General features: G+C 42.7%; 1 pseudogene; it reads right to left on the bottom strand.

The window, feature by feature from the left end:
• Nucleotides 1-382: 382 nt before the first annotated feature.
• Nucleotides 383-18598, bottom strand: part of LOC117533570 — a 60837-nt pseudogene continuing 42621 nt past the window's right edge.

The raw sequence follows: 18598 nt of genomic DNA, 5'->3' as shown, positions 1-18598 counted from the left end.
GTGAAATATGAATTATTAAATGCAATAATAGGGATTCATTTGTTTATCTAAATATAAGGACAAAGGTAAAGTGTCAGATTACTTGCACAGTACACAATGTTCAGATGACTTTGCCCAAAAGCAAACATTTTAAGTTGCTTGAGTCAGACTCAGAATTTTAAAATCAGACTCTCAAGTCATAAGGAAATCCATAAAGATATCTCACTGAAGAAAAGACACATTTGAATGAAATAAGCTTTATTTCAATGAGACTATATAACTACAGCTCTCAGGACATCAGGAGAAGGAAACAGCTAGCTTGGCTCTCATAGTTTTCCCACACTCCCACCACTATGGTTTTAATCCTGTGTGAACACGAAGATGTGATTTGAGAGTATCTGATCTAGTGAACAGTTTTTCCACACTCTTCACACCAGTACGGTTTTTCTCCTGTATGAATACTGTGATGTCTTTTGAGAGCACCTGATGAAGTGAACGTTTTTCCACACTCTTCACACCAGTACGGTTTTTCTCCTGTATGAATACTGTGATGTCTTTTGAGAGCACCTGATGAAGTGAAAGTTTTCCCACACTCTTCACACCAGTATGGTTTTTCTCCTGTATGAATACGGTGATGTATTTTGAGATCACCTGATTTAATGAAAGTTTTTCCCACACTCTTCACACCAGGATGGTTTTTCTCCTGTATGAATACGGTGATGTATTTTGAGATCACCTGATGTAGTGAAAGTTTTCCCACACTCTTCACACCAGTACGGTTTTTCTCCTGTATGAATACGGTGATGTCTTTTGAGAGCATCTGATCTAGTGAAAGTTTTCCCACACTCTTCACAGCTGTACGGTTTTTCTCCTGTGTGAATACGGTGATGTGATTCTAGAGCACCTAATGTAGTGAAAGTTGTCCCACACTCTTCACAGCAGTACGGTTTTTCTCCTGTATGAATACGGTGATGTCTTTTGAGAGCATCTGATCTAGTGAAAGTTTCCCCACACTCTTCACAGCTGTACGGTTTTTCTCCAGTGTGAATATGCAGGTGGCGATTTAAAGTTCCAGATGTTGTAAAGGATTTGTCACATTGCTGACAGCTGTGACGTCTCTCTCTTCTTTTCAGTTTCTAGAACAGACGGACAGAGAAAGAGAGAAAGTCAATCTAAAAAGCATAAATACACAAGTTAACACAATAAAAACTCACTTAATATAAACCTTGAGTTAACAAAATACTACTTATCTGTTTATTATATTAGCATTATATTTGATACAGTAATACAGCAACATGCTAACCACAGTATATACCAGAGGTGGGGGACTCGAGTCACATGACTTGAGTCGCATATTTTTTGACTTGAGACTTGCTTGACTAACATTGATAAAAGACTCGACTTGACTTGTGTAGGGGTGTAGAGTTATTTGTTCAAGCACCGGATCGGCAAAACAGGAGAGTCTGTGAACCAGTCTGCCTTTACCTATGTACTCATGTCTGTGACTCTCACAGTATCTGCTGCCCACAGCTGTTTTATAGAAGGAAAACCTCCTTCACTTCATGAAATCTCTGCAGCACCAGGAGGCAGTAACGTGTAACTCAGCAGAATCTGAGAAGAGCAACACCAGCTGCAAAGAGCCACACACAGCCACACACACACACACACACACACACACACTTTCAGAGCCCCACTCTCCATGAGGTCCCATGTCATGGCCATTTCCACTGATCATAATTCCATTGTTGAGGTCTACTAGAATAGATATATATTGTGCAATTTTCCAAACTCACATTGGTTTCTCATACAGCATCTACGTGTGTTCACTGAATTTCACTCTGCCTTTAACGACTCGTTGTAGCTCCAATAGCTCCAGCCCCCACCCTCCCTGTGAGCACGGTGTGCTCTGATTGGTCAGGACGTTGTGAATCACGCTGAGCTCCGTGGAGGTGTGGTTTAGCGACAGCCAAACACAGCCAAACTCACCCTGAGCACACACAAAGTCACAGCCGAAGTAAAAACAATAAGTGTGGCTTGATATTGAGTAAGAAAAAGGTTGATAAACGCTGTGAGAATGGGTCTGCAGAGAGAATTTTGCCGTGATCCCAACTGTCTGTTATCAGCCTGCAGCCAGGGAGGAGAAATCAGCAGAGCTGCCTGCACTGAGTGTGTGTGTGTGAGGAAGTCCGTGGATTGGTAAATTTGGACCAATCAGCGGGGGCTTCACGTAACGGCTCCAAGGACGTAACGTAACGGTAGGGCTGTGCAATTTAATCGATCCTGCGATATATATCGATATTTAGTTTTCCGAGAAAGTATCGATATTTCAGCCGCGGGTATCGATACATTAAGTCTGATAACTGTGTTTGTTATTCTCGCGTCCAGGAGAGAAGCTTTAAAAAGGAGACTAATTGAGTCTCTGAGAAGGTTAAAATGTATACTTTAATCAATAAAAAGCGCGGTAATGTTACAAGCAGAAGATGGTTCAGTCAGAAAAACAGCTGTGTTCTGGGTGAGCGAAGGGAAGAGAACAGCTCCACCTTTCCAGCTGTTAAATATCCTCTGCTGGCTCCTCCCTGTGGGCCGGTTGGCGCTGCTGGGGGCCGGTCCTCCACGTCTCGAATGTTCGTTGTTGCGCATTACAGAGGATTCAGACATTGTACATTAAATATATAACTAAACACGCCTTTTCTCCTGCTTATCTCTTTCATGACTTTTCATTTAATACATTTTAAACGCTGTAATCAATACTCCAAAAATACCTCACGGCTGGTATCATTTCCGGTAGTTCCGGATGTTGTCTCATGCTACCCACGTCTGTAAACAAACGTATTCAAATAAACTGTACCTTCATTAATATTCAACAATAATAATATCTCGACGTCTGTAGTTGTAGTGTTGAAATCAGTAGGTTTCGGTGTGCAACACTCCGTGTCATATCACTACTAAATTCACCTCTATAGTAAATGGTATATTAGCCACATGCTAAATGCTAACCGGAGATCAAGGATTTTCAGAATAAAAGCTTAACAACTGGTTGTGCACAAGAACTTCTGGTTTTTCAGTATAAAACAGCATTTAAACTGACGGTATGTTTAAGGTACTTTATGCCATCAAAACATTGATTTTGAAGTCCCATTCAAATCCCCCGTGTTCCGCCACCTGCTGCACCTTTTAATTATCCATTGTCCATTGTGATACTGCACTTTATGTGCTTACGTTTCAAAGGCTTGTAAGCTACAGTTTGCACTGTTTCAATAAATGAAACAAATTCTCACCACATCTTTTGATTCATTTTGTCCAGCATTTGCAAGCTGTAGACTCTCTGTCAGAGCCATATATTGTATAATTGATGCTTTCAGTTTTCAGTTGAATTAATTCAATCCAAGTCAATGGAACACTCACAAGATGTCACCAAAATCACACTGTCCCTTTAAAATCTTTCAGAAAATGATATAAGTGTATCGAATCGTATCGAATCGTATCGTTGGCTGAATATCGTGATATATATCGTATTGTGAGCTGAATATCGTGTATCGTATCGTGAGATAAGTGTATCGCTACAGCCCTACATAACGGCTCCACGGATTGGTCAATTTGGTTCCGGGTAACGCATGACCGTATCGCGTCATAGCTCTGGGCGCGGCTACTGGCCATTCCTACGTCACAGTACCCAGGAAGTAAACAATGGACAATGACGTATCTCCAACGAGGCGTTTTGGGGAGGTATTTTCTGTGTTAAGAGTTTTACTCGCTACAGGGTGTACTTTGAGGGTTTTGACTCTGCACACCGTTTACATGCATAAAACCCTTCATAACACACAAGGGGACAGGTAATAACCGGAAAAGCATGACATGGGACCTTTAATGTGGAAAATAAAACTAGTTTTCATAACCACTGTCTTTTAACTGATTTAAATGCAGAAACTGGGGTTATTCATCAGGATTTCGTATGACTTGACTTGCTTGACTCTCACCCCAGTAACTTGGGACTTGCACATGTATGACTTACTCCCACCTCTGGTATACAGGAGACAGAGGGAGACGGCATCCTGTCACCTCGAGTCTCAGTATGCTCCGTTCGTCTTGTGTTTTGTTTTAGTTTTTTTGGTCTAATTATTGTCTAAACTTTGTCGTGTCTTTATGAAACGTCATTTTGAGAGACCATGCTTTTGATCCTGTGGATTACATTTGCCTTCTGCAGACCATGTCTGGCCATACAACTTTCCAAGACACACCTGAGTGACAGCACGAACAGGTATGGTGAGGAGCCCCGGCCTCTACAGCCGCGAGGCTATAATAGAGTTACAATGCGATCGGCATCCTACGAATACACCAAGCCATCTGTGCTCTTCGTTATTGGTTGACATCCTTCGGGAGCCACTTAGAAGCACCAGGAAAAAGAGACGAGGAAGGAGGGGAGGCGTTCAGAAGAGATTCACCACTTCCATCCATCATTCTCACACCTGCGCTCATTGAGCAACAATGTGGATCAGGGCTGAGGGGGGGGGGGGGTGGCTCCATCCCTCATAGATACTATCTCTTTACGTTAGTGGTGGGAATTCCGGCTCTTTTTAGTGAGTCATTTTATCACAAATTATCACGGAGCCTCAGTTTACGAAGGAGCTCCACTAGCACCCCGGCGCTCATCGCGTACATTCCGTGTTGTCCTGTGGCAGTCACCGCCGATGTCGGGGAAACGATCTTCAATACTCCGAAAAGAATCCCCACCAGACTACTTTGCATACTGTGAGTGCTCACAGCCTGGCCATAGAAACATGCAGGTGCAGGCAGAGAGAGAGAGAGAGAGAGAGCAGGAGAGGAGAAGAGAGAGAGAGAGAGTAGAGAGAGAGAGAGAGGCGAGAGAGATAGATATAGAGATAGAGATAGAGAGAGAGAGAGAGCGAGAGAGAGCGAGAGAGAGCGAGGAGAGAGAGAGAGAGAGAGAGAGAGAGAGAGAGAGAGCGAGAGAGAGAGAGAGAGAGAGAACAGACTGAGTGCTCACAGCCTGGCCATAGACACAGGCAAGTACAAGAAAACATGGCTGCCAAAAGAGGAGCGATCATGCCAACAGTGAGGAGGAACTGCTGTGGAGACAGAGCAGCACTTCCTCACACAATGCCCAACTTTTGAACCTATACGGAAACAATTATTCCCAATACTCAACCATAGGCATCCTCAAATATTTAAAAATGAAAAATACTCCTGGGGGAATATAAAGAGAGCTGCATTGTTGCAGGACAGTTTGTCTCTGCCTGCCACAGTTTGAGGGAATCGGACTGACCTGATCCACCAGCTCTCACATCATATATATAAATATATATCATATTTTATTTTGTATTAATGTATTATATTAATTAAATGAATCTGTATTCCTTGTAAAAAAACAAAAAAAACATGTTCTTAGCAGTTTGTTTATAACTGTTTATTTGTGTGTATTTTTGTATAGATGTTGCAACTATACAGAGCTTTGGCAATACTGTCTAAAGCTATTGAATTTAATTGACTGCCCTTTGTACATGGAGCTGACAACAAATAATGTTATTATGAATACATGTGCCTCCGAGTCCTGCATGAACTGTGCATAGACTGTATTTTAACATTGGTCATATGGTGGTATTGGAGAACCAACTATTTTCTCAGGTGGTACTTGGTGTAAAAAGGTTGAGAACTACTGGCCTAGAGAATTTGGATGTATTTTACTGTTTGTTGTTTACGTGACTCCCAGCGTTAGAGCGTCACTGGCAGCCGGCTCCATCGCTGACTGTGTTCACGAGCTGCAACTCAGCCACCCCGATGCACCGGCAATATTGCTCGGGGACATGAAGCAATGTCGCCTGGAGACTGTGTTACCTGGGTTCCAGCAGTATGTTAGGGATCACAGCAGGAAAGACAATATCCTGGACAAATGCTTTGTTAATGATAAAGGAGCCCATGTGTCTGCATACAGACCACCAATACTGAACTCTGATCATAATGTTGTGAATATGATACCAGTGTATAAGACCAAACTGAAGGGAAGTCAACCAGAAAAGAAAGTAATAAGGACATGGACAAATGAAAGTAGGGAACAGTTGAAAGCCTGTTTTGATTGGACAGATTGGGACATTTTTCAGGTTCACTAGATGAAATAACTACCGTTACCAAAGACTATATTAACTTCTGTGTTCCCACTAAAGAAATACAAATCTATCCAAGTAATAAATCATATGTGACTAAGGACATTAACAAAAAGTTATAAAAACCAGGAAAATAGCTTTCAAAAACAAAGACTATGGAGCACTTAGACAGAGAGAGAACTGAAAGTCAAATTGAGGGAATCAAAACTGGCACACAGAGCTTTTGGGAAATGCTTTTAAAGCCAAAGACCTCAAAAAAGTGTGGGACACCATGAGAACCATGACAGGAATGACCTCTTCAGCTAAACCTATTGTGACGGACAAGACATACTTGATCCATACCAATTTGCCTATAAGCAAGGGGGTGGTACTGTTGCTACTCTGGTTCCTATCATTACTAAACATTCAGATAAACGTCACACCTATGCAAGAGCCCTCTTCCTAGACTTCTCAGCAGCATTCAACACAATACAAGCAGACATCTTGGTGTCAAAAATGGAAGTAAATCCACTTTCCTCACTAGTAGAGAGCAACTTGTGAAGGTTAACAAAACCCTTTCATCTGCCATCACAACCAATGTAGGGGCCCCCCAGGGCTGCGGGAGTTCAGCTGTGCTCTTTACTAGATTATTTTAGCTTTTATTGATGACTTTACTGAACTGCTGTCTATAGTGTGTATTGACTTTGACCGTCTAGTCATTGTTGGTGATTTTAACATCCATGTTGACAACCCCCAGGACGGGCTAAAGAACTGTTTTGGTTTCTTGATAACTATGGACTGACTCAGCATGTGACGGAGCCCACGCACAATAAGGGGCACACTCTGGACTTAATGATCTCAAAGGATCTGAATATCTCTGAGGTTGTGGTGACTGATGTTGCACTCTCTGATCATTCCTTTGAGAGCTCTATTTCTGTTCACACAAATGTTCAAAAAGAGGTAACCACAAAGCGATATTTAACTGAAAACACTAAGGACATTTTTACTCCGAATGTTTCTTCCACACTTGCCCCTGCTAACCTCTCAGTAAATGAGCTAGTAGATCATTTTAATTCAAAAATAAAAAAATGTATAGATGCCATTGCTCCAACTAAGGTAAAGGAAGTGACTGGCAAGAAAAGATCTCCATGGAGAAAGGCCATGACCGTGAGAACAGAAAAAAGAGAGTCAATCTTCTCAGTAAACACAGAGCTGAATCCAGATCAGATGCACGCTGAAGGCTCTTTTGCCCCTTTCACACCAGCGCCTTTCCAGCTCCGGCTCGGAGCTGGAGCCTGAAAAGCGCCGGTTTTTCCTGTTCACACCGCAGCGGCGCCGGCTCTTAGCTCCGGAATCCGGTTCACTTCCAGCTCCAAAAAATTGTCGGTCTAGAGGCAAGAGCTTCGGAGCTAAGAGGTGGCGTCGCTTACGTCTCTCTTACGTCGAGGCGTGCAGGAAACTAAACCCACCTCCCCTGAACATGGGTCGACTGTCATGCCTGCCTACAAGCAGTAGTGCTTATAAACACACTTTATAAAGTCAGGCAACACTAACCAGGCTTCGTGTGATTCTGTTTATTTGTACCTTACTTTGACCATCCGTTCATTGTTATTGATCATTGTGGAGAGAGGCAGGCGTGTTGTTTTGTATTATAGCAGCTATCGGATGGAATCAATACATGGGCTGCACAGGTTGTCGTGTCCGACTATCACAAGTAGAATCATAATAAAAATACGCCGGTAAAATGTGCCTGTAGAAAACGGTTTATGCCACAATAGGATAGCAATAGCAAGTAGTCAGTTTAGCTTCGGTTGCTATGCTAACATCACCCATTTCATACCAGAGAAACTTTCATAACAGCGTTGTGATACCAAACAGCGTCAATTCAGACTGACACACATTCACTTAGGCTAAGGGGGACTGGGGATATGTATCAGCTGCTTGTGTGAGTCGGACAGTGAATACTTTAGAGCGGCCGCAGCAGTGTGAGCTAACCGGGAGCTAACGGAAGAGAATAAACTCCCGTGGAAGAGCAGCCAACACTGCAGCGGTCGGTAAATGCTGCAGAAACACATTAATAAACAATGAACCACGGCACTCTGGAGCAAAGTATAAGGTTGGAGAAGTCGTTATTCAATTTATTCTGGCTTCGTGTGATTAAAAGCAACACGATCATCGACCTGACGCAGTTCCCCGTTGTTGTTGTTGTGAGCGCCGTAATGCCGTTGGGGAGCAAATCAGCGATGTAAACGGTGACGTCATGACGCAGCAGCGGCAGCACCAGTCGGGTGCTGGGCGGTGTGAACAGAGCGGGAGCAGAAAAGGGAAACCGGAGCTGAACCAGAAAAGCTCTAGCTCGGAGCTAGAAAGGGAAAAGCGCTGGTGTGAAAGCCGCATTTGAGCAGCTCTCACTGATCCTGCTGTTATGTTACATGTTTGTTGCTCATGTATTGTGTTTGTCTTATTTGTCTATGTTGATGTTACACATGGAGCTGCTGTGACGCAAGTCACATTTCAGACTTTATCTGACAATTAAAGTATTATCGTATACAACAACGTTCTAACCTATATCTAACCATATTGTGCATTCATATTGTATATTTCAACACAGGTTGTGACCCTTCATTTGGGGATAGCAGTGTTAGGCATTTGTGAGGTGCAACAACATTAACCTTTCTGTTGGTCGCTTGTTAGCAGACCCTCCACGCGATAGCAGACTGAACAGGTACAGCAAGTGAGGGATCATTGTCCACTAGTAAATCAATTGCAGATGGGGTCGTGCTCGTGGATGTATACAAACAAAATAATAATGAATGGGTCGCGAAATATACTTTGGTGGCCGTTAAACCTGGGCGGCCCAAGTAACGTCTATGTGTGGGAAACCCTGGACTTGAATTTTGAATTGAGCCTCCCTTATAGATACCACCTCTTTACGCATTAGTGATGGGAATTCTGGCTCTTTTTAGTGAGTCGGATCATTTGGCTCGGCTCACTAAGAAGAGCCGGCTCTTTCGGCTCCCAAACGGCTCTTCATGTTACCACAGTTTACCAGAGCCTCAGTTTCTCCAGTTCACGCGCATGCTCCACTAGCACCCCCCCGTCAAGGCTTGCCGGCAGTACACTTTGCTGGCGGTGAAAATAATCCCACCAGACTCCTTTGCCCCTCCAACAGAGGGATGTCCTTGTCCTTTTCGTAATTTCAAGCGATAACAACTCTTTTGGACGCCCTCGGCTCGAGTTCAGGGCGTTCCGAGCTAAATAAGGGCGTCAAATGACGGCAAGACGCCCGCCTGGCGGAAACGCTGGAATTAGGAATATATTGTGATGAAGTGCACACTGACCTGAGCTCCAGGGGTCTCCTTGTTCTCCTCCATGCTGCTGAAAATGATAGAAAGGTCAGATAGTTATTAACGATAAAAAGTTATTATTATTAAATCATTATTAATATAATACAAATATTTTTGATATAATTCTTCATAATCTGTGTAGCAACTTACATTCTAATTTACAGCTCAGTTTGTTCACTTTTATTTCATTAAAATGACTTTATCCACATAGAAAGTGACATTAATGGTTGTTTGAACCACGGTTATAACTAGGGTTGGGAACCGAAACTCGGTTCCAGATGAGAACCGATAAGAAAATGCCGGGTACCGGGTACCCGTACAAAATACACCTTTTCGGTTCTGCTTAACGGTTCCTAAACGCGGTAGACCCTGTATTCCAGCGGGTCCGTCTGTACCGCGGCGACCCGGTGGAATACAGGGCGGACCTGGAGAATCACAGAACGGCCGGTCGTCAGCGGGCCGTTGACGGCCGGCTCGGTACGCTGATGGCCGGCACCGCCCTTAATTTTTTTAAACGGCATCATGTAAGTTGCGCTGACAGGCGACAGAGGTCCACAGTTGCCCCGCAGCGAGGCTCCCCCCGCCCTCCCGTAGACAGTTCACGAGCTCAGTCACTTCATAACACCAAAGATGGGTCGCGGTAAACGCTCTGAAGTGAGGCTCCACTACACTAAAAAATAAAAAGACAATTGGGCACAGTGTTAATAGCTTGCCACAGGCATAGCTCAGTTAAAATAAAGCACAGCTATTGTGCAATACATTTGTATTGCATGTATATTTTTTATTTGTAACAATTTCAGTTAAAGCTGAAAAGAATAAAGATTTTTGTTATCTAAACGTTTGACCTCTTTCTTTTACAATTTTGGAATCGAAACGGGGAATCGATAAGAACCGGAATTGATAAGCAGAACCGGAATCGGAATCGATAAATTTCAAACGATACCCATCCCTAGTTATAACGCTATCTGTGTCAATAACTATTACTGAGTTAACACAGAAAAGCAAACATTAGCTAGTGAGACTGTTTAATGTACTCCATGTATACAGTATTTTCTGCATATTGTGTATTCTTTAGATACTCTAGTGCAGGGGTAACTACAATTCAACGAGGTCCAGTTAGAGAAAATGTCCCCGTGCAAAGTACGGAACTTCAAAATGTCTAACTTGCTTTATGAATTAGTGTGATATATATTGAATTAGCCTGTAGCTTTATCAACGTCTGCATGTAATCAGCAACTGACTGCCAATCAAATAAAGAAATTATAATTCAAAAATAACAATATTTATTGTAAATTAACATTGAACTCTACAGATATACAGTAAATACTGTGGATATGTGTAATGTTCCTCTCGGGCTGCATTTAAAAATAAAATAGAGAAAATAAATAAAATAGCTTTTGAAAATATGTGCATCTTAAAAGTGCTTAATTTTAGATAAGTCAAATAAAGTGTAGCAGCAGCTTGAGTTTCCCTTTTTCTTTGTTAACCGTTTCACGTCATGACTTAACAGTTTCAGCCGATTATAGAACAATATCAGTCTTTACACATCATAACAATTGAACAGTTTTAAAGATTCTCTTTCTCTCTTATATTGCAGTCCCCCACTACCTTTTTTTATTCAGTGCGAGAATTGAGCTGGAGCTTGTCCTGCCAGGAGTTTGTAAATCTGGGCTGAAATTATGTCAGGGCCATTCTCATACACATGCAGGTGCTCATTGGTTAGCCTGCCCTGCTTTAGTTTTAATCCTGGTCGACTGATCATATTGGACTTATTTTTCGTGACCTCAGTTCTGACTTGAGAGGGAATGTTTGGTCAAACACTGTGTGTGTCAAAATTGAAATCCCCTATTAATGTATCGATTATAGGTCCGGGTAGGTCGGCGTCTGGGTCCGCCTGTTGCCGACCCCTGCTCTAGTGATATGTGTCCTGTGTGTAAACTTGCTGCTAATGCTTCATTTTTATTATATCTTATTGCATCTTTTAAATATGTTTAACTTGTCTAATGCCTGAAAACACTTCTGCTGTGACACAATCATTTCCAAGTTTAAGATAAATCATTATTTAAGTCAGGGATGCAAACTCATCAGGTATGAAAAAGTTGACAAGGACCCGAGCCCCCGACCCCACGGAATATCGGCTTTAAAATGAGGAATAACAGATGATTTTAGCAGTCAGAACAACTAAAGCAGCAGTGGTAATAATAACAGAAACGCCAAAGAGTCACATCTAATAGAAATATATAAAAGCATTTATTTTAATTGTGTAGCAGTCAGTTTATAATTTTGGCAGCACTGTTGAGCATTTTGAAAATGTATTTTCATGCCTCTGTGCAAGGCTTAGTCTTTCTATCTGTATAGCCACTGGTGTAAAGTAACTAAGTTCATAAACTCAACAAGTACTATACTTGGGTACAATTTTGAGATACTTGTACTTTATTTAAGTATTTCAATGTTTTGCTAATTTGTTCTTCTACTCAACTACAGTTCAGAGGTACATGGTGTACTTCTACTCCTCTACACGTATTTAATAACTTTAGTTACTTTACAGATCTGGATGAATGATGTGAAATATAATCAAGTGTTAAATCAGACTTTAGATCCACCTGGAGTAAATCCACCAGCTACCCTGCAGTATACAAAGCCATTCAAACTAGCTGCACCTTTACCAGCTTTGAGAACACTTTCATGATCAATCATTATAAAACATATCATATATATTATTCTGAAATGGACCAATCTGCACAATGACTACTTTTACTGTCGCTACTTTCACTATATTTTGATGAGAATACTTTTCTACTTTTACTTGAGGAACATTTTGAATGCAGTACTTTTACTGTAACATAGTATTCCTCCAACCTAAGTACTTCTACTTTTACTCTAGTACAAGATCTGAGTACTTCTACTTTTACTCAAGTACAAGATCTGAGTGCTTCTACTTTTACTCAAGTACAAGACCTATACCACCTCCGTTTATAGCCTATGAAAAAAACTATTAGAAAACGAAGGCTAAAGCTAACGTTAGCAGATAGTGACAATGTATGCTAGTTAGCTAGCTCAACGATTCCTTAAATAATATTGTGACAGAAACATTTGTCAGTGCACATCACGCTCTGCCGCTCCGACAGGGAGCTCTGCTCTGAACACCTGAACGCCCTGTTCTAACCGCTGTTCACCAGCGGTCCAGTCTGTGCCACTGTGACTCCGGACCACACAGTTAATATTAACGAACGCACCCGTAGGCAGGCCCGGACTGGCCATCGGGAGGACCGGGAGGTTTCCCGATGGCCTGGCCTGTTAAGTGGCCTGCTGGCCTGAGGATTATTTTTTGTATGTATGTATTGTGAACACAACGCTGCGCAAATGTGGGTCTGACTCTGCCTCACAGAGGGTGACTGGCTGTCTACATGATGTGGCCTGCCGACATGGCCACTTTCATACAGATCATACACTAAAGCCCTCGATTGGTCTCTGTGTGTCATTCAAGCTCGGGAGGGTGTGTGTATGTGTGTCACGAGCGAGCGAGAGAGAAAGCGCGCGCCCCGGTTACGTGTATTGTTGTTGTCAGTGCTGGAATTGGGCCGGTACTCACCGGTACGCAGTACCGGCACTTCTGGTTCTGACCCATGGAGTACCGGCACTTCTTGCTCAGTACCGGCATGCTGGCGGTACTCCGGTACTCATGCACCGTGCCAGTACTCAACACTCTCCCGCCGTTCTTATTATACATCCATATTCAGCCGCCCGGTACTCAGTAGCGTCATGAGGTGCCGAACGGACATTCTCATCGCTCTAACCGCTGGAGTTTCACAGCGGCTGTCAGCTGTTTACTCCTGTCATTCAAACAGAACGTGCTGGAGAGGGGGCGGGGCTTATCTTCTCCATGTAAATACTGTGGTGGAAACGACTATGTCAAAATTAACCTATTTGACCGTGATTTAATAGTAATACACGTTTCAAAATAATAATAATAATAATAATAATAATGCCGAAGTAACAACATACTGAAAACTGTTAGTAAAACCATGTTTTAATGCTTTACAATTTACATACCTAGATGCACGTGTGTTGTGTTTATGCAGTGCAACTCCCACCCAGTGGGTGGCTATGTAGAGTGATAGAACAGAGCAGGCACGCCCCCGAGAGAAGGAAAGCAAGTCACGTCACAAATTAGCATTTCTAAAATGTTAGCGTGGATTAATAAAAGTGCAAAAAGACAGCGGTTGTCGCCGGAAGAAACTTCAAATACAGATAATGCTGTGCCTGTGTTGGAAATTGTGTCTGATGGGGAACTTTCTTTGGTTGATCCTCCTGCTCCAAGTTCTAGTGCATTAGCATTAGCACTAGCTCCGCCGCCTCCTCCAGAGCCTCTAACGTTAGCTGCTGCTGGCGCAACTGCCACCACCAACACCGGGCAAAGCGATGCACCTGACTGCTGGACAACGGACCAGGTGCAATATTTTTGCAAGACCAATGCATGGCTCCTTCTTAAAGATAAGAAGCTAGGATGTCGGATATGCAGAGATGTCAAATCTTTGGGAATACACACTGGACAAGGACTGAAACTGTCAACTGAATGGGGTGAGTGTGCAGTGTCTCATTTCGGTGTTGACAAGGGCAAACAACAAGCTAGCCTGAGAAAAAAAATCAAAGAACATAAAGAATCACAAGCCCATGTAAAAGCTGCTGACATCCTTACATCTGCTTCACGTGAAACTATTCAACATCAAGTGCAGTCAATGCATAAATCTGAATTAGACACCACTATCAGAGTTTTTCGAACGGCATATAAAATTGGCAAACATAGCCGGCCATTCACAGACATGCCAATTGATTTGAATGTACAGAAACTGAATGGGCTGAACGTGGGCAGGGTTTTGCACTCCAATAAAACCTGTGGCGAAATCATCGACCACATAGCTCATGAGCTGAAGAAAAAAATGGCAAAAGACATTACAGAAAACCAAAGAAAACTCTGTGTTTTGGTCGATGAATCTACCACTATTAGTGGTAAAACGGTGCTTGTTGTGTGTCTACGCTCAGCATTAGCTGATGCTGAGCCCGAAACGTTTTTTTGGGAGCTGATCGAGTTGGATGGAACAACGGCTGATGACATCACAAAGGCGTTAATGGAGTGTCTTGGAAGAGATTTTAACGAGGACTTTTTAGGTCAGTGTTTCGTTTCTTTTGCATGTGATGGGGCTTCAGTCATGCTAGGGAAGAGAACAGGCGTTGCTACCCAGTTGTGTAGTAAATTCCCAAGCCTGTTTGTGTGGCACTGCTCCAATCATCGTCTAGAGCTGGCAGTTGGGGATGTGGTCAAGGAGGTCTCAGGGCTCAATCATTTCCAGATCTTTTTTGACAAACTCTATTCCTTGTTCCATGCCTCCCCCAAAAATCAGAGGCAGTTAGCGCAGTGTGCGCAAGCAGTCGGACAGCATCTCCTGGTGATAGGGCGTGTTTTGTCCATCCGCTGGGTGGCTTCAAGTGAAAGGAGCGTCAGAGCAGTCTGGGAAAACTACCGAGTGCTTCATGATCACTTCACAAATGCTGCAAACGACACGAGCAGGGATTCCAGAGACAGAGCAAAGTACAAGGGCCTGGATGATGTGCTCACATCTGCAACGTTTGTCAGCAATCTGGGACTGATGTACGATGCGCTCACAGAGCTCAGCGACCTCTCTCGGCAACTCCAAAAAAGAGAGATGACACTGCCTACAGCAGATAGGCTCTTAACTCGAGAAATACGAGTTTTTGAATCCATGGTCACCATGCCTGGCCCACACATGACTACAGTTCATACAGCTCTAGCTGAGAAGTCCTTCAAGGGTGTTGCCCTGCGTGAGAATGGCAGGCTTGTACAGATTCATGCAGGTCAGTTTTTCCGCAGTATTGTAGAGAATCTGAGACACAGAATGACTTCCACAACCTCCTCTCATGTCAGCACAAGAGAAATCCCATTACATGGCCGGGAGGCCCGGGACAATCAGCTAATCCAGGACATGAAAGTTATCCATCCTGGAAGTTGGCCTGAAGAGGAGTTAGACGTACAGTATGGGGACGTAGAGGTGCTACGTTTGTGCGAAGTGCTGAAAGTGGACAGAAGAGAGACTGTTCAGGGCTTTCGCGAATACAAGGAAACCAGGGCATCCCGTACACCTGCTGCCATGGAGCCTCTACTGAAAGCAGTCCGAACCATCGCTGTCTCCACTAGTGAGTGTGAGCGGGCATTCAGCTGCATGAACGATATCCTTACTGCAAAAAGGAATGCTCTCTCTGTCAGCCGACTGTCCAGCCTGGTTTTCATTAAATGTAATGGACCATCACTAGGACAGTTCAATCCGGAACAGTATGTGAGGTCCTGGCTGGCAAAGGGAAGGAGAAGTGCTGATGAAAGAGCCTGTCCAGCTCCAGCCCCTGATACTGATGTCCCCAAGGCCTTCTGGAGCCTTTTCTAACAATGTGAAGTATATTGCAAAGCAGCTCACCCAGTGAGAAGACTTTTGGCATAATGTGCCGATTTGTACAGATCCTGGAGATAGAAGGACTTCAGACCAACCAGGGAGTTATCTGATCAGCTTGGTGTTCAATGTAACTCTTTACCATGGCTCAGCCATGTGAGAAGACTTTTGGCACTTTTTCGTTATTCGTTTTCTGAGTTGGAAAGTTAGATTGCATTCAAAATGTACAGAAATACTTAATTTTGTTAAAGCTTTTTATAAAAAATGCTTCTGACCAGAGCTTTGTTTCCTTGTCATTAATGTTGAACACCACCAGAGGGGCTCTCACCTGAAAGGTCTCTGCTTCATGTGTCTTCAGCAGAAGATCTAGACTTTGATTGCTATATTTTCAGTTAATATTGACCTTACTGAGCTTTAGCCATATCCGCTGCCTATCATAAAAAATGTTAAGTACAGTGAACCTTTCTAAAATATACAGTAGTAAAGAGACAAACCCACCAGCATTATAGTAGCCAAATTCTTGTTTGTGGGCTGTATATATAAAATTGACTTGAAAAAGTTGCTGATTTTAGAGTACTGGCACCTTTTTCATTCCAATTCAAGCACTGGTTGTTGTTAGCATCTGGTGCTAGCTAGCTGCGCTAACGGATATCATGAGCTGTCAACAAGGTGGAGGAGAGTCCTCTCCTGTCAGACTGAGAGACTGATAACTACAGCTCAGCCTCAGGTGAGGTAAAGTGTTTAGTTAACTTAGTCTAAGTTCTCTGTGGGTCTCAAACGGTTTGGTCACCATTTATGTAAACATATATTTCCATTTGAAGGGGGAGTGATTAGTAAAATATGGATGAATAATAAAACTAGGTGAAAAAAGTCAATATAAACTTTAAAAACATGGTGAGAGCTAAAACTAGTCTTTGCTGCTGCCTCAAAGAGGAGCAGGGGGAGAGGAGGGAGACAGGTGAGGCTGATTCAGGAGCCTAGACACGCTCACAACTATAAATGAACCAAAAACAAATAAATAAACAAGTTTCAATGTTTTTTCATATTGGATATGGTATGTTATTGGTTATGGCCATGTTCTTATGAATTTATGATTATTTAAATGTATACAGTTCTGTTTCATATGGGTGTAGTCTCTTTATTTGCACCAGATTGATGCATTTAAGTCCAACATTTAAACCTCTTACCGGGGGAGCATGCCCCCTGACCCCCCTAGAGGATTTGAGGTCCACCTCAACCTAAAATATGTTCACATGGATAGGTTCCTAAATAGATTTGCACTTTTTTTTAAATTAGTAACCCATGTCCATGTTTATTCTGGGGTAGTAGATTTAAAGTTTAGGGCTATCACTATGGGCAGCAACGCTGTAAATATTGACAACTAAATCCAGAAAAATGGCACAAAAGAAAACTGGTAGTGGCCTGGCTGGGTGTATAATTCCCGGCCTGACTTATTGTCCCAGTCCGGCCCTGCCCGTAGGTAATGTAGCTGCTGAAGCTAAACCCTCATCGCGGAGCAGCAGCCTTATTATACATCGATGAGCAGAGCCGACAGGCAGGAAGACTCGAGCACACAACTCGCGCTTCATTATAATATATAAAAAAGAACACCATGCGTGTCATGCTGGCACATAACAGCTCGCGGCCGCAGATTACTCCGGGTCCCAGACCGCCCCATACCCCAAAAATATTTTTATTGCAGATCTACATGAATCACACAAACGACCTATTTTGGATTCAAAACGGCGAATTTCGCCGAAAGGTGACAAGTTTGCATCCCTGTTAAATAAAGTATATCTATTTATCTAATGAGCTAAACCGTCGCTTAGCGTTAGCTGCTAACTGAAGAACCCCATTCATTTCAATGGGAAAAATGCAACGTCACGGTGAATGGCGATGCTAATAAGCAAGTTAGCATATATTTAAAACCATATCTATGGTAAAGAGCACCAACCCAACAACTCAAACTGTCTTAAAGACAACTGGTGTAATAAATTACTAACATAAAGTCAGCTGAGCATTACAAATAAACTGTTACTCACCCAGAGCCGAACTGAAATAATAACTTTGGCTGTTAGTCAATAGCTGTTAGCCGATAGCTTTTAGACTTTAGCTGTTAGCCGATGTTGGCGCACATTTCAAGTTTTTTTGTGAGTTTCTTTCTTCTAAGATTACAGCTGTTGTGTTAAATAAGATAACTTCTGATTCGTGATTAACTGTAAGCTAAGCTAACAGGTGTAAATACACTTAATGAAACCTCTGCAGGTGTTTAATCCACTCACCTCTTCTTCTACCTCTTCTTCTCTCGGATTTTGGCGGATTGCAAACAACTTAAAAGGTGCATACCGCCACCCAGAGCCCTAGAGTTAGAGCCCACGTCACATCTTCAGTTTTGGCGGCAGTTCTCCTGTTTGTCTAGAAGTCTTCTCAGCAGGGCTCTATAAATAGAGAATTACGGCAGATATGTAATATTTAATGCAGCCGAACCGTGTATTACAATGCCGTTATGTGATGACTTTCAAAGAGAAAAGCAAGCACACTCGGAATAAAGTATTATTGTATTTTTAAAAAACGTTTTCAGATTTCACATCACATAAACACCAAATCCCAGCATGCATTGCGGATAACCATCCAATCATCGAGCTGAGGATCTTGCCTACGTCTGTTTCCGGTTTCGTTTAATGACCGATGTATTTTGTTATACACACATTCC

Source organism: Gymnodraco acuticeps, unplaced genomic scaffold, assembly GCF_902827175.1.
Source record: "Gymnodraco acuticeps unplaced genomic scaffold, fGymAcu1.1, whole genome shotgun sequence".
NCBI lineage: Eukaryota > Metazoa > Chordata > Actinopteri > Perciformes > Bathydraconidae > Gymnodraco > Gymnodraco acuticeps.
The sequence above is the reverse complement of the archived record's forward strand: the minus strand, read 5'-3'. Positions and strand labels throughout refer to the sequence as shown.